The 22821-nt window shown below is 36.6% G+C and overlaps 1 long non-coding RNA gene across 1 annotated transcript in view; it reads right to left on the reverse strand.

The window, feature by feature from the left end:
* Window positions 1–1187: 1187 nt before the first annotated feature.
* LOC119257240 (uncharacterized) overlaps window positions 1188–22821 on the reverse strand; it is a 110800-nt gene continuing 89166 nt past the window's right edge. Inside the window, exons 4-5 of the long non-coding RNA XR_005127981.2 lie at window positions 5677–5765; window positions 1188–1486 (exon numbers count right to left, since the gene is read on the reverse strand). This is a non-coding gene — a long non-coding RNA (uncharacterized LOC119257240). The remainder of the gene's footprint in view (window positions 1487–5676; window positions 5766–22821) is intronic.

Here is a 22821-nt window from a genome sequence, read left to right on the forward strand (position 1 = left end):
ATAACTCCATATGTTATATGTTTTAAAACAGTAATTTAGAGAACAGCTTCATTTTAAAGACATTTTTTAATCAAATCAATTTGGGAACCAAGAAAAAAATCTTTGAGCAGATAGATTATTTCTCGATATTTAAAATACATGAAATGCAAAGACAGGCTTTATAAAATATGTTAAAATTTCAAGTACATAACAAAAACTAGTTTTACACACTTAAACTTAATAGCAAAATAATCAAAATTATTGGAGAATGGCAATTAAGCCATAGTGAAGGTTGTTCTGATTTTAAGATTTTTGAAAATTAATGTTAAACCTAAATAGACTAAAGGAGACAGCATTTCTATTCTTCCCTCAAAAGAAATCTCCACTCAAGAGAAATGGAAACATGTATGTGTAAAGCACCTTTAGTTACAATAGCCAAAAAGTTGAAATAACCTATATGTACATCAACTGATGAATTATAAACAAAATGTAGCATATCCATATAATGGAATACTATTCAGCAACAAAAGGTAATGAAGTACCAATAGATACTAAAACATAGATGAGCCTCAAAAACTTTACAGTAAGTGAAATATAACAGACATAAGAGAGCACATATTGTATATTTCTTTTTATATGAAATATCCAGATAAGTCAAATTTATAGAGACAGAAAATAGACTTGAGGGAAGTGACTGCTAACGGCCACAAATTTCTTATTGCTGTGTGTGATGGAAAGGCTCTAAAATGAGAATACAGGAATGGTTGCACAATCCTGTAACGATACTAAAAAAAATTACTGAATTACTCACTTTAAATGGCTGAAGTTCGTGGTGTGAAAATTTTGCCTCATTAATGCTGGTTTAAAAAATAAGAGTAAATTTGGAAAATGACTCAAAAAGGTATTTCTGGGCCTCCCTGGTGGCACAAAGGGTTAAGGGGCAACCTATGAAGCTATCCACAGCCACTGCAGCACAAGTTCAATTCCAGCAAGGGTGGTGACCCACGTTGCACAGCAGACCTCTCCTGACTTGTCTGCTGCTCCCCTCAGCAGTGTATTTCAGTCAATCTGCCTGTTCTGTTCCCTACTCTGCCTCTGGTGAATCTTCTCACCCTCCCACCTCTGGCCTGTACCTCAGTTCTTGTATACATAAATAAATCTTAAAAAAAAAAAAACAACAGTATTTCTAAGATGATATAATTTTCTGAAAAATATACCCACGAAAATGGAAGCAGATATATGAGGATTGTTTTTCTTTTCAATTTACCCCTTTCTTTACCTTTGCAAAGTTCATTCTCCATTCAGGATTTAGACCAATTTTTTAAAACTTAAATCAGCTCACATTGCTGCGCTGTTGAAAACCTCCAGCAACAAGAACAATCTTTACCTCACTCTTCACACCAGAATGTAAGGCCTTTTGTTTTCTGAACTCAGTTCCTTCTGTATTCCCCACACTGAAGTAAACACCAGCCACATGTAGAGCAGAGTGGGGGTCCTGAATAAATGTCTGTGGAATGGACGAGCGGAAGAATAAATAAGTGAATGAATGAGTGAGTAAATATGAGTTCAGAATTCACTTTCTACCCTTTCTGCAGTAAACATATGATTATACTGTATGATAAATGAGACTTTTCAGATTATAAAAGGGATTTTTATTTTTAATAGCTGTTGCTGGGATAGCTAACTATTTTAAAAATTAAACTAGATATTTAGTTTATACTACACACTAAAATAGATGGCAGATGGTTTAAAGAGTTGGATGTAAAAGAGAAACCCTAAAAGAACAAAAAGAAAACATAACTTAATTATTTCAATGTGAAAAGACTGGTAGTTTTGTAGTTACAAAGACAGTAACTACCAAATAAAGATTGATAGGTTTGATAAAACAAAAATTGCTAACTTTTATACAGCAAAATCATTACAAAAAAAATTACAAACTGAAACATACAAAATGTCACTACAGACAGGATAAAGGGATAAAATTCTTCATAAACAAATGACACAAATATATAAAATTCCCCATAAAAAAAATTGGTTAATGCACAAGAAGAAAAATTTATAAGAAAGACATATAAATGTTCAATAAACATAAGAAATATTCAACTTATTAGGAGTCACATATATGCAAATTAAAGCACAAAAATTAACTTTTCATTTATCAAATAGGTTTTGATTGCTTTTAATGCCAACACCCATGTTGACCCAGTCACTGGTTAATGGGTGTCATTCATGTTGGCTCAAGTGAGTACAAACTGATACAAAGCAAGACGTGATTCTGTGATGCAGCAAATACTTTTAAAATGTGCAGAGGCATTGGCCACCTAATTTACTTGGAATTAGATCACTTATAAAAATTATCCAAAATGCACAGAAACATATGCACACAAAATGAAATACTAGACAGATATAAAAATATGATCAGTGTAGGAGAGGTAAAAATTGTACCTAAAATATTCTCAATGTACTGTATTGTTAAATAGGGAAAAACATTACAAAACAAATTAAACAGAATGACCCAAATTTTTAAATCTCTATCTAGTTTTTATATAAACATACAAATGTGGCAAAATGACAGAAGTGTCTACATATACACTGTACCAAAGTTAATTTCCTAGTTTTTTATGTTGTACCATAGTGATATAAAATGTAACCACTGGAGTAACTAAGTAAGTATACTCAGAACAGCTCTGCTCTATATTTATAATTTCTTGTGAATCTATAATTATCTCAAAACAAAAGCCCTTTTTCTGTACATATATGCTTTAGAATATAGTGCACAAAACAAACTGCTAATGATGGTCCCCCTAATTTATAAGATTAGGGTGATTTTTATTTTCTTCACACTTTTAAGTTTTCTTCAGTGAGCAAAGATAATTTTTATAACCAGAAAATGTTGTTAATTATTTTAAATGATGTAACTGAAGAATTCCAAAACTTAAAACCTTTTTACATAACTATGTATGTATGTGTGTGTGATTGTATGTGAGAGCAGTATATGAGAAAAGATGGATAAATGGAAGGTGATGGAAAAAGACAGACAGAGATGGCCACTTACACAACATATCAGGTATTGGAATGAATCTTCACCAAAAGTATGCTAATTTTGTAAAAAGCATAAATATGTGAGTCACAGAGTTTGCACATTAATCAGAGTAGACACCAAGTTTTAAAACATATTAATCAGATTAGACACCATGTTTTAAAACAAATTTGATTAAATAATCAGTGCTTTACATTTATATTACCATTATATTATTCTGTATCACATATTATATTGTAATTAACTACAAATATAGATGCCAGCATCAACACTTGTCCATTATGAATGTCATAAAACCATCTTGTTTCTTCTCCCCTCTCCATTTCTTCACTTGTTAACTTTCCCTTGTCTTCAGGTATCAAGATGAAAGCAGTTTGAAGTAAAAGAAACCATGATTTGCATCCGGTTTCTTGCACTTTAGCATTTGTATAGTGGACAAATCTCTTAGGCTTTCTGAGTTTTAGTTAACTTCTCTGTAAGATGGCAATTGTAATAGCTACTTAGAGAGGTTGGGAGAATCTGCTGAGAAAATACCTGCAAAAATGGGACTGGGAGATGTTCAACAGATGTGATTCCCTCATTTTTCTTTCCCCAAATTGCCTAGTTTCTTACTTCTCCTTATGACCAGTTCTTTGAAGTTCTTATCTTCTTAAAAAGCAAAAAAAAAAGGCAACCAAGATTAAAAAGAAATACAGCTGCATAGAAAAGGCCTATTTTTCTTGAAATAAGCACGAGTAAGGGCTCTTTGCTTCCTGGAGGATGAGATGTGGGCAGGGAGTAGAGGAAGAAAGAGACAGCATTTTCTGTCACCACTAAAAGTCCACTGTGGTATGGCAGAGAACCTGTGCCAATTAGTACAGAGGTTAAGGATCCAGTTTTACTGAACCAACCCAGAATAAATTTCTCTGAAATGCAGAAAAAAAGCCAAGAGAAATTCTATTCTCTGAGCACTATTTCTTCTTCCTGTCATTTTTAATGCTGCCGAGTGCCATTATGCAATGATTTTAGTAGAAGACAGCTTTTCAAAATGGCATATTTTCTCACCTATCCCCAAGAATTCATCTTATATTTCAAATGGCCTAGTTTCATGCTGTTACATCATTCAAGCTAACACATGGTCTCAGACTTAGCAATTCCTAGGAGGGGTTCAGGGGGAGGGGGTAAAAAGGCTTGAATTGCCACTATGATAAAGCACAGTCTTAAATCTTAAGATTTTTCGAGTCTTGGGCTCACCTCCTCTGTTTTTGCATGTCACCATAGATGCTGGTCATTTCACATTCAGGTCATTTAACCCTTGCTTCCAATTGACCTTCACAAACCTCTCAGGGTAGCCCACTGTGGCCATTCCCATCACTCGAACACACTGCAATGTGTGTGCTCTGTACACAACAGTAAGTGAGAAACAAAGACCTGCCTGTCTTACATTGTCTGACTCACGATGCAGCAAACTGCAGAATCTTTAGTCTGCTGGTCACATTACATAACAGCCCCTCTGATTCAGAGCTGTGGGATGGCTTCCCACTTATATCAGTGCCCGAGTTGTCATCTTTTATCTTTTTTGGCATCTAATCCATATCTATTCCATTAATCCTAATCTACGCAAAGGGAATAGAACCTGCAGAGTCGAGCAACTAGGTCTAATATTTTCAAATGTGCACACATTTTGGTAGAAAATTCTAGATCGTCATTGTAGTGGGCATTTGTTTTTCCATTTTCTAAGCTTAATTGGACCACCTTCCCCCACCATCTTGGAACCTGACAATATTTCCAGTAAACTCCCTTTCTATGAAATTTATTGAGTCAGTTTCTGTTGCTTGCAATCAAGAATCCTGAATAACACAACCTTCAAAACAACATGATGCACCCTCATAATCAAAGATAATAACAATAAAATATTTGGAGAACTTTACCTAACATGAGCACTAAAAATGTTAATGAAATATGACTGGTCAGGGATGCAAATTACAAAACAATATATACTGTGTGGTCCCATTTTTGCAAAAGAAAAAAGAATATTTTGTTTCGTGCCAATCTTAGCCTGTCTATGGTGTGCATATAAATGTCGGGGGCGGGGGCTTCTCAAAGATAGCTTTCCTTTTGGAACCAATGTTGTGACTGGATAGGCCCTTGTGATTCTCATTAGGACTGCAAGAAGCCTTCAAGCAATAAGCATCTGCAAACTTTGAAAGACAAGGTTTATTACTCACAGGTTCCTGGAGGATACAAGGTACATGTAGGACCACACAGTGAAGTCATAGGTAAGGAGGAGGGGGCGAAGAGAGACAGAGAGAAACCAGCCTGGGTCTAGGGTTCAGCGTTTATTGGGGTCAAGAGTAGAAGTTTCACAAATTCACTCTTTATTGGTGAATTCAAAACATAGGACCAGGAATTAAAACTGGGGAAGGAAAAAACAAGAGGTCAAAAGATCAGTTATCTAAGTCTACCAGAGATCTCTAACACAAAGGAAACTGCTCCCTCTCTTATCTAGTCACGTGGCTTGCAATCTGTTTATTACAGATAGCTGTCTTTGAAGCGGATGCCTCAGCAATCAAAAGCTTAAGTAAGTCACTAATATTACAATTAAAAAATAATAATTGTCATGCTTAATCTAGGAAAGTATACATTTGCATGTCAAAAGAGACTAAAAGGATACTTACCAAGCAATCAGACTATGAAACTTATGTCAACCTTTCAGCTTCTCCATATTTACAACGAATTTTTTCTACAACGAATACATATTCTTTTGCTATATGAAAAAAAAAATGATAAATGTTATTTTAAGGAATGCATGTTCAAGGATGAACTTTCGGGATAATTAGAGGTTAGTTACTGATTGAAAACTATGTGGGCAATTAATGAAATGTTATTCCAAAAACCCGCCTTTGAAAACGCTCTTGAATCTTAATGATACCAATGAAGTATATCACCTATTGTTACCCAATCCTCAGAAACTAAACATGTACAAATAGATCATGTTGTTAGTCATGACTCATGAAGATGAATCATGGCATATAAGGCAAGCTACTAGACAGCTGTAGTTAAACATATTATCAATCTACATAGAAAATTATCTTCGTTATTTTTAGAATCCAAGTTTTTTTTTCAAAGATTCTAAATTTATTTATCCTTCAAGACTGCTTGGAATAAAGCATTTATGGTAAGACGATCTGCCAAATGCTCACTGATCATTAGATGCTCCCTCTCTGGCACCATCTCCTAGGGCTCAGCCTAGTCTCTCTTCTATAATTTTGTTATAGGGCAACCCCGATATAAAATGGGTTGCCTGACTTTGGGTCTCACCCACGCACTTAAAAAGGACTTATTAATACTTAACTGCAGGCACACACAAAAGGTTAATAAAAGGTTTATTTATAAGGGAAGGGGAAATGAGGAAATGTACAACTCAGGGAGAAAAGAGGGATATAAAGTCTTAAATGCATCCTCTCCATTCCGCTGACCTGGAATCCCAATGGCACTCCCAGAGTGGGCGCAAGCCAAGGAGAGACCCCCAAGACCCACGTGTCTGGTTTTATACCAAACCTGGCTGCTTAACTGCACCCTCAGGTCCCAGCAACCTTCCCCTGGGTGGTGATGGGATTTGTCTTTCCCAATGTCTTGATGGCTTTGGTCTGGAGTGGGGGTGGAGTCGACAAAGCCTGCATGGGATTAGCGCAGGACATCCTTTCCCCCTAACAGTTTTGATTCTCAACTGTTGTCATCTCAGGAACCTATTATACTTTTAAGATTATTGAGGGCCCCCAAAAGATTTTTGTTCATGTGGGTTATAATTTTCAATATTTACCTTACTTCAGATTAAAATGGAAATTTTTGAAATATTTATTAATCCACCTATAGATAACAATGATATACTCATTACATGTTATGTTAAAGAACAAAACTCATCTGAATACATTCAAAGATCTTATTGACTTTATTAAATGATTTATGAGTCAGGCAATATCTCATCTATTTAGAATGGGATGCTGCCAGGAGTGGTACAAAATGAAAGGTTTTTATAGTCAGAAAGAGAGTGGGACAAGGTTATTAGCAAAAGAAAAGAAAGATTACTTCAGGCAAAGCCATCTTCCCTTAAAGGGAATTGCAGGCAGATTACCCGCTATTGTTGCCCAGGTCTAATCAGAACTACATTTCTGGGAGGGGTTGAAACTGCAATTAATTTAAATTTTAAATTAAATTTGGAGACCTGGGTTTTGGGCAGGTGTCTCCATCTTGGACTCATTGTTTTACTTTGTTTTTAAATAGTTATAACACATATTTCATGAAAAATGTATTTTCCCCAAAAAATCAGTAAGAGAATAGCATTTTTCTTTTGAACTTTAGCAAATCTCTTCAATGTTTGGCCTAGTAGATAAGGACTGGACTATTCTATCTGCTTCTGCATTCAGTCTGTTGAAATATCACTTATCTTTTAGCCTCTAGCAAACTCCACAGCACATTCATGAGAAAATGAGATTAAATGAGGCAAACAGCATCATGGTGTTACTGTGAAAATGGCTTTGATTTTATGAACACTCTGAAAGGATCTCAGGGATCTCCAGGGATCCCCAGCCCACAAGTGACATAAATTAGTGAATGTCTTCTCATGGTTGTGCTAAATCAAATATCTAACACAGGGCACTTAATGTTTTCTGGATTCAGGAATACGTTCATAAAGGCAACTATTTGCCCTTTTCCACAGCAAAGGATAGAGGTTTCCGTGAACCTGTTATAGGACAGGGAGAGGGGCAGCCCAAGCCCCGCAAACCTGCCTATTCTAAATGGGTTCTGCCATCCGCCGCATCAATACAAAACATAGGAGACTTTAATGGGAAGGAACTTTAATTAAACTAGGAAACAATACAGGTAAGGCAAAAAGTCTAGTTTCTAAATGAAGCACCCAAAGTTACCCATCCCCTCGTGGGTAAAAGTCCATCCATATGGGATCGGCCCAGAACAAGGCCCCAAAGTCTACCACAAGTCTAAAACATCTTCCAGTGGGGACCCACAGAAAAGGGTCACAAACAACTGGACAAGCCCGGAAGGAAAAGAGCAAAATCAACATCAAGATAAAAGCTGCCATTGTCACCTCCCCACGGGTCTCACCCACATCTGTGTCACCCAGTCCACGACCAAAAGACAAGCGCAGTTTCTTCACGTGTCTCTAGGCTCCATGCGCCTCCTCCAGGTCTCCTTCTGGCTCCATCCTGCTCCTTCCTCCTTCTCTTCTTCTGCTTTTCCTCTTCCTGCTCAGCTCCACCCTCCCTTGGGTGGGGCAGGGAACCTCCCCCTTTCCTGGGGACCACCCTGTTACAAACCTTTCATTAAGATACAAAGAGAATTACTCCCCCAGTTAGCAGTCGGGTCAAAAATCAGGGCTACAAATATAGTGGACCCTCTTTTTGGACAACTCCCTACTCTGTCCCTTTGTCTCAGAAAGGAATACAAATAAGGTTTGTCCTGAAATAACAGAAAGCTCCCGAATATTCCCTAAGGAAGGAAACACCTTCCATCATCTTCATAGACTAGCTCAAGGACAGCTCTTGGGCTACTTTGAGACCAACTGTCTCATTAGTCTTCAAAGAAAGAATACGGATTAAGATTCAACCAATAATGGTTGGACATCTATCATGTGCAATGGACATGTTAATCACTTTATACAGCCACACATTGCTTAATGTCTGGCCAACAGACTGCATATATGACGGTATTACCAATGGGCTGCGCCAGAGAACATAGGTGTGTAGTTGGCTCTACCATCTAGGATTGTGGAATTACACTTTATCACACCTACACAATAACCAAATCACCTAACAGTGCATTTCTCAGAATAGATCACTGTCATTAAACAGCACAACATTTTCCTTTTTAGTAGGATTTTCTACCTTCCTCTAAAATACATTACTATTTGATGGAAACACTTGTGAACATTAATCCAATAATTGTTCTGATGATGGTCAAACCATCATATTGTTAGGGGGAAATGATGTCCTGAGTTAATCCCATACAGGCTTTGTGGACCCCACCCCCACTCCAGAATAAAGCCATCAAGACATTGGGAAAGACAAATCCCATCACCACCAAAGGGAGGGTGGCTGGGACCTGAGGGTGGAGTTGGGCAGCCAGGTTGGATATAAAAACCAAACACGTGGGCCTTGGGGGGCTCGCTATCGCTCGCCTCCTGGCTTTACCGCTCCTGGCTGGCGGCCAGCTCTGAGAGCGCCATTTTGTGATTCCTGATCGGCGGATTGGGTAGGACTCATTTAAAACTTTGTCTCCCACTTTTCTCCCAGAGCTGTACATTTCCTCATTTCCCCTTCCCTTGTAAATAAACCTTTTATTAACCTTTCACGTGTGCCTGCAGTAGAGCATTGATAAGTCCTTTTAAGCGCGCGGGTGAAGACCTACAGTCAGGCACCCCGTTTTGTATCGGGGTTGCTCTACAACAGTTTGGCGAATACAGGAAGTTAAAGAAGCCATTATAATTATCACCCATTCACACACCCAATCACAGATTAACTGATGCTTTCCCAGTCCTTCCAGAATATATACTGACTGATGCCAGCGGTATGATGGCCCTAACACACACACACACACACACACCCTACTGACTGGGACTATACCAGTTGAGTTACATTTTAACGAGTCAGTTAAATTTGTTTCCAAATTATTAATACCAACTGAACTTACTATAATTATGCAATTTAATTGACTATTTATAAACTGGTAAGTAAGAGGGTAAAAGAGTTGTTTAAGTTGCGCCAGTAACAACAAATGTTGGCCAGGATGTGGAGAAAAAGGAACTCTCCTGTACTGTTGGTGGGAGTGCAAACTGGTCCAACCACTATGGAGAGCTGTGTGGAGATTTCTGGACCTACTAAACATAGAGCTTCCATAGGATCCAGCAATTCCACTCCTAGGTATTTACCCAAAGGACACAGAAACATCAATTCCAAAGAGCACCTGCACCCCTATGTTTATAGCAGCACTATTTACAATAGCTAAGCTTTGGAAACAACCCAAATGCCCAAAAATAGATGACTGGGTCAAGAAGATGTGGTACATATACACCATGGAATATTACTCAGCATTCAAAGAAGATAAACACATGCAATTTGCAGCAACATGGATGGCGCTGGAAGGGATCATGCTCAGCGAAAAAAGCCAGGAAGAAAAAGAAAAATACCGAATGGTCTCACTCATAGCAGGAATCTAGAAAACCTAAATAAGGGACCAGGGAAAATGAATAACTATAAGAAAGTGAAAATCAAAATCAACAAAAAACTATGAACCAGAGACACTCTATGGAGGGGTAGGGGGTGGGAGGGGGGGTCAAAATAAGGGGGTTGCAACTGTATGGGGAATATAAAAATAAAATTTATTTTAAAAAAAAAAAGAGTTGTTTATATGAAATCTTAACTAAATGCTTTGGGTAAGTTTCAATAAAGGTAAATTCCCTATCAATACTAGAGTCAAATCAAGTCTGGTATAATGACTTTTAAAGGACTGGAGAAAAACATAAAAAGCTAGATGGAATTGCATTTCTGTATAGAATGTCTTTAACATCTTGTTCAAGGAATTGAACATTGTAGATGATTTATAATGGATGAATTTTATACAAAGAAGATAAAACAGCTGATAAATGAATGTTCACTTATAATTCTAAATAATAGTAAGATGTTTACACTATATATGTAATTTTTAAAGAAATTATTCCTTTTAGCCAATTTTTTGATATTTCATAAACAATCATGACTTCTAATCCATGGAAATATGTAAAGAATGTCTAGGATGTGGAAAATGAGTTATTCATAAAACAAATAGAAATAAACTACAATAGTTTAGTCCCAGTTAAGTGCTATTATTGATTATAGTTTTGTAAATTATAGCATTTATTGTAAATGCTACAAAAATTCAGGAAAAAAAGCTAACAAAAAAGCCATACTGTGTTGAAATCTCCAGGAAATCTCCAGAAAGGGAGTGGAATCCAGTCAGGTCTTGCAGGACTGGTGAGAAGCAGTTCCTCTTTCTGTAAAGTGTGACTTTCAAATGATAAGATAAAGGAACAGATTGAATCACTAATGAAAATCAGTGGCACTTTTCACTTCTCTCCTTTCCATTGCTCTGTATTTCTTACCCAACAAAAATCTAGCTACTAATAAGATATCTTGTGGTCACTTGCTTATTTATTTCACCTGTAACATTCTCAAATTCAACCTTCTTGTTTTCTCTGTGAAAATTTTCTTCTTCATACTTTAATAACTTTGACTGCTAATTCCAGACACCTTGACCTTTGGTCATTCTTCAGCTTGGTTGTCTTTTTCCTAAATTTTATAGCTTTCCCCCCATAATTACAAAAGATGTAAGTAGCACGATGAATGTTCTATGATGCAAGTATAAACAAATGAACATTACAAACTTACCCGAGTATATTTCAATATTCTCTCAGTCTATATCCTTGAGCCTTTTGAGTTTAAAAGATTTTCGTGTGTTGTCTGCTTGTGTCCTTTTCATTTCTACACCGTTTGCATTCTTTTCCTGGCACTTCAAAGGGCTGGGTCTTTGCCTGTCTCCAAATGCCAGATTAAATATCACCACATGAGAGAGACCTTGTGCAATCCATCAGCCTATATAAGTACCCTGCCCCCGCATTGTTCTGTGCCATGACATCCTGATATTCTGCTTATTTCCTTCTGAGCACTATAAATAATTTATCGGTAATATAAATTCATTGTATTCATCTATGTTTTTGTTAAAAAACTGTTTTGCCTTGAGAATTTAGCTGCTAGGAGGGCAGGAAGCATAGCTGTTTTGTTCACATAGATGTATCCAGAAGCTTGTAAAGTGCCTGACATATAACAGGTGCTCAATAAACATTTATTGAATGGATTAATGAATCCATGATTTGGTACATAAAGGCAGTCAGTCACTTGCAATTCTTCGGTGAATATACTTTCAGATTCTTTGCTGTGTGTGCATAATGTATACTGAATTTTCGTTCATTTTGCTCATCTAAAATATCTCACAAGCATCTTTTTCTGTTGCTCTTCACCTTCAATCAAGTGCAGCAGAGATTTCCAACATATGGAAGCTAATCAATTGCATCTTTTTGAGCATTCACAATTTTTAACTAATTCAGACATATTGAATCTGTGTTTTTCTCGCTGTGAATGAAATATTGTCTTTGTTTTTTGAGACTACTCATTCATTAACTGTAGTAATTTCCTCTTTTTTATATTATGTCATCTAATAAATCATGTTTTCTGTTCATTCATACTTATAAAAACTTGCACATTCTATGTTATAGTTCTTGTCTTACATCATATCTCTTTTCTTTGTTTGTATGTGTATCGAAGAACTGGGGTGTAGTCAGAGGTTGGGGAGTAAGCGGACTCACCAGAGACAGTGTGGGCAACAGAACAAGCAGAGCTACTGAAATACACTGGTAAGGGGAGCAGCAGGCAAGATGGGTGAGGTCTGCTGCACCATATGTCAGTTAGCTCCCTGGTTGGGAACTGAAAGGCCAGTGCGATTATAATGCTGAGACTTAACCCCTAGCCCACCAGGGAGGGCCCATCATATCACATTTCAACATGGGGGACAAAAAAATGGTCATTTTCCCCCTCAAATTGCCAGTTTTCTACTCAAAATGCAAAATTTTCTACATAAATATCATTTTTATGGATCTTTACCATATGTGACACTCTTCACTCTGAATTATTTCATTTACTTTCTTCTTCATATTCAATCTTGAGATTTTCTATTTGTATAGAGTCATCATCCTCTTGCCAGATTTCTTACAAGTATACTAAAGTGACTATTACTTTTTATAGTTTGTTCCCCTAATTATTTTAACCTTATTATTATTTTTCCACATATAACCAACATGTTTTTATTATGTGCTAAGTCAGTGGATCAGTTACCACTTAAGTCAATATTTCCAAGTCCCAGATAAGTATTTTATGAATTGTCTTAAACACCCAATTAAACTTTTATACCTCTTTGCTCCAGGTTCTCTTTTAATTTGTGACTCTGTTCTTCACACATACTTTTGGTTTTTCTTATGTTATTTTTTATTATTAGAATCAGTACTGGGGCTACAAAAATACAGTCTTTAAGCTCATATTTAAGTTATATATTGAGTGTGTTCAAATTACCTGGAGTTAATGGTCAATATTCATCTCATGGCAGTAAAAGTTGTTCACGTTTAGCAGACATTTTGGAAATTCTAGAGCTATTCAGTCTGCACACAATTTATTTTTTTGCATTTATGTCGCTCTGTTGAAAATACAAGTTTGTAGAGTTAATATTTTTATAGATAATTTATATATATGAATTTCTTTCCTCATAAGGTTGCTCTGGGAAGCCACTAATGTTTGGTAAGATTCAAAGTATAAATATTAAGGTCCTGTATGATCTTAGATATAGAAGTCTACTGTACATTTATGAGTTAATAATTATACTATATAATGCATAACTATAGATTAATGTGAAACTGCTTGTTTAGTTACTGTGAGTACACATATTGGAGGGAAAAAAATGAGGTAATTTGCAAAGTAACTTATAATAAATTTGGTTTTAAATTTGGTAGTGATGTGTCAAAACTCAAATAGGAACAATTTTGTCTTTCCCTCACGATTTCTTTTCATAGCAAGGATAAACGTTTCCAATGGTAGTGACTATTTTTAAATAAGAATTTATAATGTGTGTATATATATGAGATGTGTGATTAAGCTTAACTGAGACATTTAAAAACTTTAGTAGATATATATTATCTGTATTTCTACATTGGATGACACAAAATTGAAAAGATATCAATTTTTTACAAAGTAATATGTCTAATAAAATACAATGTCTAATAAAAACCCAAAACAATTTTGGAGCAGAGGGACCTTTAAAAAATTCCTAGTTAAAAAAAAAAATCCTAATTTTTTTAGAAGAAAAAAACTTAAAATTAAATAACCAGAAACTTTCTGAAAAAGAGGAGCAACAATGTAAAACTAAATCCAGACATCTCTAACTCTCTAGAGTGTCTCCTTCCATGTCCCTCGAGTTACAGGTACAAGACCAAGGTCAACAAGCAAGCCCAGCTGCTTCTTTGCATGTCTCTGCTCCAAGTGCCTCTTCCAAGGCTTCTCTCTCTTTTCAATCCTTTTTTCAAATCTCTCACAGCTCAGCTCTACCCATCCTTGGGTGAGGCAGGGGATCTGGAACCTCCCCTTTCTATGGACATCACACTTGCAACTTCAGAAGAAAAATGTGTGTCCTCTATTCACCAAAAAAAGAAAACACTAAATAGAACTCTGAATCGGGGTAAATGAAGTCCTGTAAAATAAAAAAATCTGGGAAATGGAGAGCCATAAATATTTATCAGTGTTTGTATCTGGTGAGAGGAGGTGTTTTTATGATAGAAAAAAAGACCATCACATAGGTGCTTTGGCCACAAAAGTGACAAGATCACCAGTCATCAAATTCACCTCTCTCTCTAACTTCTAAAATATATGGTCAACTTTACAGCATCTCACAGACAACTATTATATCATATACAACTATTATACTATTATACAACTATTATAAATTATAGGTCTAATTTTATATTAATACCAAAATAAGAATAATAAAATTGAAGTGTCAAGAAACATACTGCACATTGCACCATTATTGTCTAATAGCTAAACTGAAGGGTTTTTTTAATACCTCAGTATTAATTAGATTAACTAGCTATTCTTATCTAATAGGGAAAGGAAATTGATTCATAGAAATAATCAGAAAACTAGCCCATGGAATGAAAATATGTCCTCTTCTGGGATATTAAAAAAAACACAATTTCTGACGTTTCAAGTTAAAAATGATGGATTAACCAAATACATTTCTCTCTTCTTCCTCCTAATCACTAACTAATGATAGTAAAGGAATAATATAATTAATAATTAATACATATTAATAATATACATATTATATATAATATGTATATATAATACATACATATATATTATATGCATATATATAATGCACATATATACATATCCAATACAGCAAAAGTGACAAGGAGTATTTCTGAAAGCCAGGTCTTAAAAGATTTTGCTGCTTCCACTTTGTCCTCTTGGACTGCTTACTCTGGAGAAGTTGGCTGCCATGTTGCGAAGATACTCAAGCAGTGCTGTGGACTGTCTCGGAAGGAGAGGCCAGTACCCGAACCAATTTCCTAGACATGATGATCTGGGGACAGATATTGGGTATCACCCATTTTTATCCCAGTGCTGGGTCAGCACTCAATAAACAGAATTATGCATGATTCTATAAATGAAAGCACCGCTGATTAAAAACCTAAAGATTTGAGATGAATGCCCAGACTCAGAATTTGTTGATTGCCCAACTGTAGCTTCTCCTTGGAACCACTGTTGCCCCACTATCCTGGCCTCTGCCTTTACAATGGGTACATTCTGTCTGGTCACTGGCTCCTACTGGTCACCTCCAGACCACACCCTTTGCCCTAAAAGATGACCAACCCCAGAAATGGCTTCTATGGATAGTGACCCACTATGAACCAACTAGTCAAGATGTCTAAGTCTGCCCAAAGTTCCCCCAGCTCCTTCCTTGGGCAGAGCAATCTGTTACAGTCAGGGAGAACCAGACAAAACTCCCACTTTCTTCAGTTTTACCCAGCTGCCTCTGTTTCGGTTTTGGGGACACAGTCCAAACTCGCTGCCCAGTAGCTGTGGAGAAAAACTTATTCTGTTACATAGAGACAAGGAAACTGCATCTCGGAGAGGGTAAGTAATTTGTCCCTGATCACAGAGCTCATAGGTATTAAAGATATGATTTAAATAATGCTATCTCAACTCAACAGTCTATATTCTCCACCTAACCCTCAAAATTTTTTAATCAGGTTTCCTGATCCCCAAAGCAGTCCCCTCTTCAAACTCTAAGCAAGCAGAGAAGACCTCAGGCACACCCCCCTGACCTCCACTTGCCCTTTCTTGCCAGAGGGAGGAAACATCCAGCCAGAGTCTCCATGCCCTATAAATTCTGGATGACACTTTTGTTTCATAAAGGTCATATCTAAGCACAACTCTTAGAAACAGTTTAGTTTTTGCTTTTAGCCTGAAAATATGACCTCTGGCTTCAAGGGAAAAAGTGAAATACCATAAATTTGGAACAAACTCAAGAGGCACGTCCATCTGGTTGGGGGAGAAGTAATGTAATGATGGTGCACTATTTTCAAGGAAATGAGGTTTTGCCATGTTCATGTTCATCTATTACAACTGGGACTGGCCATACCATCATACTTGGAAAAAGACCCTAATTTAATGAAGAGATGAGAATTATTTGAATTAGCATATCAAAGTATGAATCCAAGCAGCCACAAGATCTGCTTAGAGTCATTTCACTTTGTCTATGTAAGTATCATTGTTGAAATTCTTTAGGTTATTTATTCTCCAACATGACTAATATTTCTTCCTGTAGTCTTATTGGAATTGGGAATACCAGGATTAGAGAAATTGTAGTAAAATACTTGACTTCTCTGTATATTTTGAAAACAGAGTTAGCATCTTGATGTGTAAGTGTGTAGCCCATTCCCATGGGGAGATAGTAACCATACATTTCCGGGGGTTGGGGATATGCTCCAAAATAATACTGTGCATTTAATTAAGTCTATTCATCTTAATTATGTGATTGTGTAGAGAATTAAGCCCAATTTGATAATCTTTTATAAAGAAGTTGGTTTTTCTTTTTACTTGAAAGTAGTTATTTTCAATGCTACATTAGTTATAATACCTTATTGTTGATCATTGGATTTTTATCAATTTTCTCTGTCAAAAATGCTCATAATACCAGTTATAGCCAAGAAAGCCACAGAATCGATAGCCCATTTCTGAGATCAAAATGGGGGACTATGGAAATTACACCAGGTATAAACTAGCTCTGTTTTAGGCAAACCAAGAATAGAACTAGCCCAGTCTAGTGATTCCTCTCTTGAAAATGTATCCTGATGAAAATTTTTCAAATGATAAAGCTGAATAAGCAATAATTCTCATTGCTAAATATATATAATATATACACACATATGAATGTATTTATATACATATAAACATAAATGTATATATTTACATACATGTAAATATATATTCATGAAAAATGAGAAGCAACCTAATATCAGAAAAAAATAAGGTATGGGAATATTAGCTCCATTCTATAGATAGCTTATTACAGATGTAATTAATTAGCTACTACAGAATCATTAAAACTAATTATAAAGATATTATAATAATTTTAAATGGCACAAAAAGTACTATTATATAATTTTAATGGAAAAAGAAATAATTTCAAGCTAGCACTGGACTCTGAGCCATGCAAAATTATATTCAGATACATACATATATATAGACAAGACTCAATACATAATTTGTGGGGTCCTAAGTGCAATGGCTAAGGTCACATACCCATGGAGTCTGGGACAGAGAAAGATAAAACTTTTTTCCTAAAAATTAAATGAAAATATTTTAAAACTGGTAACCTATCTTTAAGTAAACATGGAATGAAATAGACTCTTGTTTTGACAGTGTGAGCATTTTAGACACCATGAAAACAGGCAAATCCTAGGGCTCCAGATCTCAATCCCGCCTGGACACCAGCATATGTTCTGCAGCTTTATATGTTCCAAATGTCCAAGCTCCACTCCCAGTGATTGGGATGCAGTGAGTTTGAAACAAAGCAAGTAAAATCCAGCTCTGCAGCATTCTAACCAGCACTTTCCAACAGAATTTCCAGTGCTGGTTTTGGTCTTTGGGATCTTACTCTCTTTCAAAACAACAAATTTTTCATAACTTAATCATGATTATAAACCATGAGGGGAGGGGTAAAGGTTTGTGGATTTGACTCTTATGTTCTATTTTTGGTTTGTTTTGCCCATTTTTATTCACCAAGCCTAGAGTCTCACCCTTAGTTCAACTATCAAAATAATATACAAGTAGTATAACTCTTCGGTAAAAATAGCACTATATTTTTAAGAAGACCAAGAAGAAATGTTAGATACAGAGAAAAAGAAACCTGAGACAGAATTGATTTTTCACTCTATATGTCTTCAAAAAAAATCTGGCATGGTGTTTCATGGGGGTTATTGTAACAAACCAAAAAGCTTATGAATAAGGACAGTTTCCCAGACAACAGGTAATCAACCAAAGATAATTGAAAGATGCCTTCACCCAGGTAAATGATACATCCACCATGCCAGTTTTTGAAACAAGACATAGTAATATCTGCCATGGGCACCAGCAGGGCCAGAAATAAGATGAGGAAAGGGAGGTGCCTTGAATACAAAATTAAGGAGGCACTCACTCGTAAGTACCAACCACGCACCTGCTCAACCCTGACGGTGGGTGCCTCCTTAAATTTTGTGTCTGCTATACCTGCTTGCCAAATCCTGGGTACAAGTAGAGATTTCTAACATGAATGTTACATATCTGTCATCTTGACCCTAGAAACAAACACCAATTTTGCCTTCATAATTTTTCAGAGAAAATTCTCAATCATCATCAAGTAATTATTTGAGTTGGATGTTATCCTCAGTAAATCTAGCTTTCAAGTATCCATCAACAACAAGTGAAATTATAGCTAATTAAATCCTTTGATGACATAAATGGAATCCCTGTACCACTTATTCTGTGCCACTAAGACCTAAAATGACCTTTAAGCAAAATATTACCTATTTCCTCCCCACTTTAAAGAAGAAGCAGCAACCCTATGGAGACACCCTACCTCTACTCTGCTGATCTTCACCAATCTGAAAATAAAAATAAGAGGGGGTAAAAATTCATACAGAGAAAGAAAGCTGGGATAACTGTTGCCTGCCCTGGGTGCTCTCAGCTCATCTCAGCTTGAGACACTGGTTTTCCACCTCTAATCCCAGTCCCACCAAGAAAAACACTCCATCTCTTGCTGTTCAGTTTATTGCTGCCACAGCACTGACATCACCTAAAAGTCACACTGATCAAAAAAAATTGTCACTTTTCCCTTGATGTGCACAATAGTTGAGATACCTCCACAAGGTAAATGGTAATCCACCATGGCAGTTTTTGAAACAAGACATAGTAATATCTGCCATGGGCACTGGCAAGGTCAGAAATAAGATGAGGAAAGGGGATTTAGAAACTACTGTGTTTCTAAAGTTGTTAGAAACACAGAATCTCAGAGAACCTACCCGAGAACCGCTGCATCAGTACCTGCATTTTAACAAGATCCTCAGGTGATTTGTAGAGGCATTAATATTTGAGAGGCATACTATATTCCAGTTCTTCCTTCCCCAACAGAGTTTAAAGTAGTATTTCAGGGCCTCCCTGGTGGCGCAACGGTTGAGCGCTGGGTTGCGAAGCTGCCCACAGCCTCTGCAGCGCCGGTTCCATCCCCAGCTGCTCCCCGGCCATCAGGTGAGGGTCCCACATGGTGCGCAGACCTCTCCTGCGGCCTGCTGCTTCCCTTAGCAGTGTACTTCGGTCCTTCTGCATGTTCTGCTCCCTGCTCTGGCTCTGGTGAATTCTCTCACCCTCCCGCGCTTCTGACTGTACCCAGTGCTTGTATAAATAAATAAATAAATCTTTAAAAAAATAAATAAATAAAATATTATTTCATTAAACTTCATAAACAGAGTGAGCCCAGGCACTTGTCTCCAAGCAGCTGTAGTATCTAACTCCTGAGGTGTTTCACCAGCCTTTACAATGGGTTTCTGCCACGCTTGGTAATTAGCAGACTTAGTCTAACACAATCTTAACTCGCACTCTAAGTAAAAATCTTACTGTCTGAGATGACTTGAGAAAATAGTGGGGACAATTTTAGATTGTCAGAATAATCAGATGTGCTATGAGTCAAGGATACTAAATGTCCTACAGTCCATGGGATAGTTCTGCATACAAAGAGTGACCCCCATCCCATGAAAATTTCATCCCCCTGGGCATTTCTGTAGGTGGAAAACGTCTGTAACTAGCCTAGAACTGAACTTCATTGCACTTATGAATACGAAGGATTTTTACAGGAACTCAACTACTGTGCAAATCAAGAGGAACGTGGCATTTGTCCTGGTCAGAATTTTACTAAAAATTATGAATGGATTTCTTAAAAAGTCAGATTAATACTGGCAATTCAACTGCTAAATTAACTTGTGTCAGGCTACATTGTAGCTTTCTCCTCAGTGCAACACTCTGGTTTTCTCCTTATGACTTCCAGGGCCAGGTTTCAAAAACGTATTCCAGGTGCCAGCGTCCTCCACATCTCAAGGAAGTTTGCCAAAATTAAGGAATCTTTGGGCCCACCCAACTCCCACTGAACCAGAACCTACTTTTGAACAAGACCCTAGGGGAACTGCAGGTACAGTAGAGTTTGGGAAGCTCTGTTCCAGTGTGGTTGTGAGCAAGCAATATATATTAAAGTAAATGTTACTGGGCACTTTTTTCTTTTATATTTCATAGATAGGGCTGGTATTTTTAAATTATATTTGCAGATTAGTTTATCAATGAATGTTAAGTGGCTGTGACAAAATATTTGTTTTAAATAAAGGAAATCAAGTGTCAGGGTTGACAGCCACTTAGCTGGGACCTGACCATCTGCCTAGTAATTGATTATCAACTCCTTTTCACTCACAACCACTAGCTAAAGCTTTGGAGCCACCCAAACTGTGGTGTCACCACTTGACTGAAACTCCTGTTGCTGCCACCCACTAACCATATGGGTCCCCTTAGCTAATCACATCAATCCAAATCATTGCCAGAGCCCAGGGTTCTTTGAGATAGAAACTGAAAGAAGCCCAGCATTCTTTTCCCTGATTGGCTATACTAATTCTCATGAAGACTAGACCCATAGCCAAGTTAGCCCAACCTGCTACAAAATGTTCTTGCATACCCATGCAAGTTTTCCAAATGTTAATATGCTCTGCAAGTGATCCCACCGAAGTTATGAAAAAGGTACAGGCATGATCCAGTGTCACTGAAGCTTGAAGAAGTTATACAGAACTTCCAGAATGTTACAAACACCCACATCCAGCTGAATGCAAAATTACATTTCAAAGCAAAAAGTTAATGCCAGTCAAAAAATGGGCAGAAGAGCTAAAAAGAAACTTCTCTGAAGAGGAAATGCAAATGGCCAACAGGCATATGAAAAAATGTTCAACATCACTTGTAATCAGGGAAATGCAAATCAAAACTACCATGAGATACCATCTTACACCAGTGAGAATGGCACATATTAAAAAAACTAGCAACAACAAATGTTGGCGAGGGTGCGGAGAAAAAGGAACTCTTCTGCACTGTTGGTGGGAGTGCAAACTGGTCCAACCACTATGGAGAGCTGTGTGGAGATTTCTGGACCTACTAAACATAGAGCTTCCATAGGATCCAGCAATTCCACTCCTAGGTATTTACCCAAAGGACACAGAAACATCCATTCCAAAGAGCACCTGCACCCCTATGTTTATAGCAGCACTATTTACAATAGCTAAGCTTTGGAAACAACCCAAATGCCCAAAAATAGATGACTGGATCAAGAAGATGTGGTACATATATACCATGGAATATTACTCAGCATTCAAAAAAGATAAACACATGCAATTTGCAGCAACATGGATGGCGCTAGAAGGGATCATGCTCAGCAAAATAAGCCAGAAAGAAAAAGAAAAATACTGAATCGTCTCACTCATAGCAGGAATCTAGAAAACCTAAATAAGGGACCAGGGAAAATGAATAACTATAAGAAAGTGAAAATCAAAATCAACAAAAAACTATGAACCAGAGACACTCTATGGGGGGTAGGGGGCGGGAGGGGGGGTCAAAATAAAGGGGTTGTAATTGTATGGGGAATATAAAAATAAAATTTATTATTTAAAAAAATACAGAAGAAAAAAAGTTAATGATTTGGTGGGGGGTGAGATTGCTTAGTGCTACTATTTGTATAATATGTTATCTTTTGTCAGTATGGCAGAAGCACACAAAGAACTGTTTATGTCAACTATACAGCCAAATGATACAATGTTAGTTGCAATTATGCCAATGAAGAATTAGGAATTTAATCATCCATGTTTCAGCTTCACAAATTATCTAGGAAAATCTAGCTATTTCCAAATACAGTAATATTCATTGCATATATAAAATTTGCTAGAATGATCACTTGGGCAAAACTTTTGAGGCTTATATGACATTAATGTATTTGCGGTACTTATGACATTAGTGTACATTTTGATGCAGTTTCCAGCAATCAAAAGAGAAATATCAAATTTACCAATTTTATTTCCTGGTTAGGAGCTTGGAATAAATCACATAAATCATTTATACTGATCACATTATGTAAATTTTCTTCATTTTATACTTGAAATAATTTTTATTCCAGTCATCCTACCCTGAATTACCACCTTCTAACATGCAGCTTAACTAAAAGCATGACCTACAGACTTTCAAGAAGATGATATCAATGCAAAGAAAGAGCACTTTAAAAAGTCAGAAAACCAGTGCCTAGTCATTGTTTTGCCAATGATGAGCTCTGTGGTTTCAGTTCAGTACATCGAGTTGCAAATTCCAATTTTCACATCTACAAAAGAGTGGACCAAATGGTCTATAACTTTCTTTACAGCTTTAGCATTTTGTGATTATACCCTAAGAGTAAATAGGTAAATGTGTTCTTTAAACTATACAACAATTTCATAACATTTCCAAATTCAACCTTGATATTAGACCATTTGTATTCTTTCAAAGTATTATCATTTTCAATTCTTCATTACACATCTTCATCAAAGGAAACAGTGTCAATCTTGATTTTAAAAATCA

Source organism: Talpa occidentalis, unplaced genomic scaffold, assembly GCF_014898055.3.
Source record: "Talpa occidentalis isolate TD23 unplaced genomic scaffold, MPIMG_talOcc4v2.1 talOcc4.10, whole genome shotgun sequence".
NCBI lineage: Eukaryota > Metazoa > Chordata > Mammalia > Eulipotyphla > Talpidae > Talpa > Talpa occidentalis.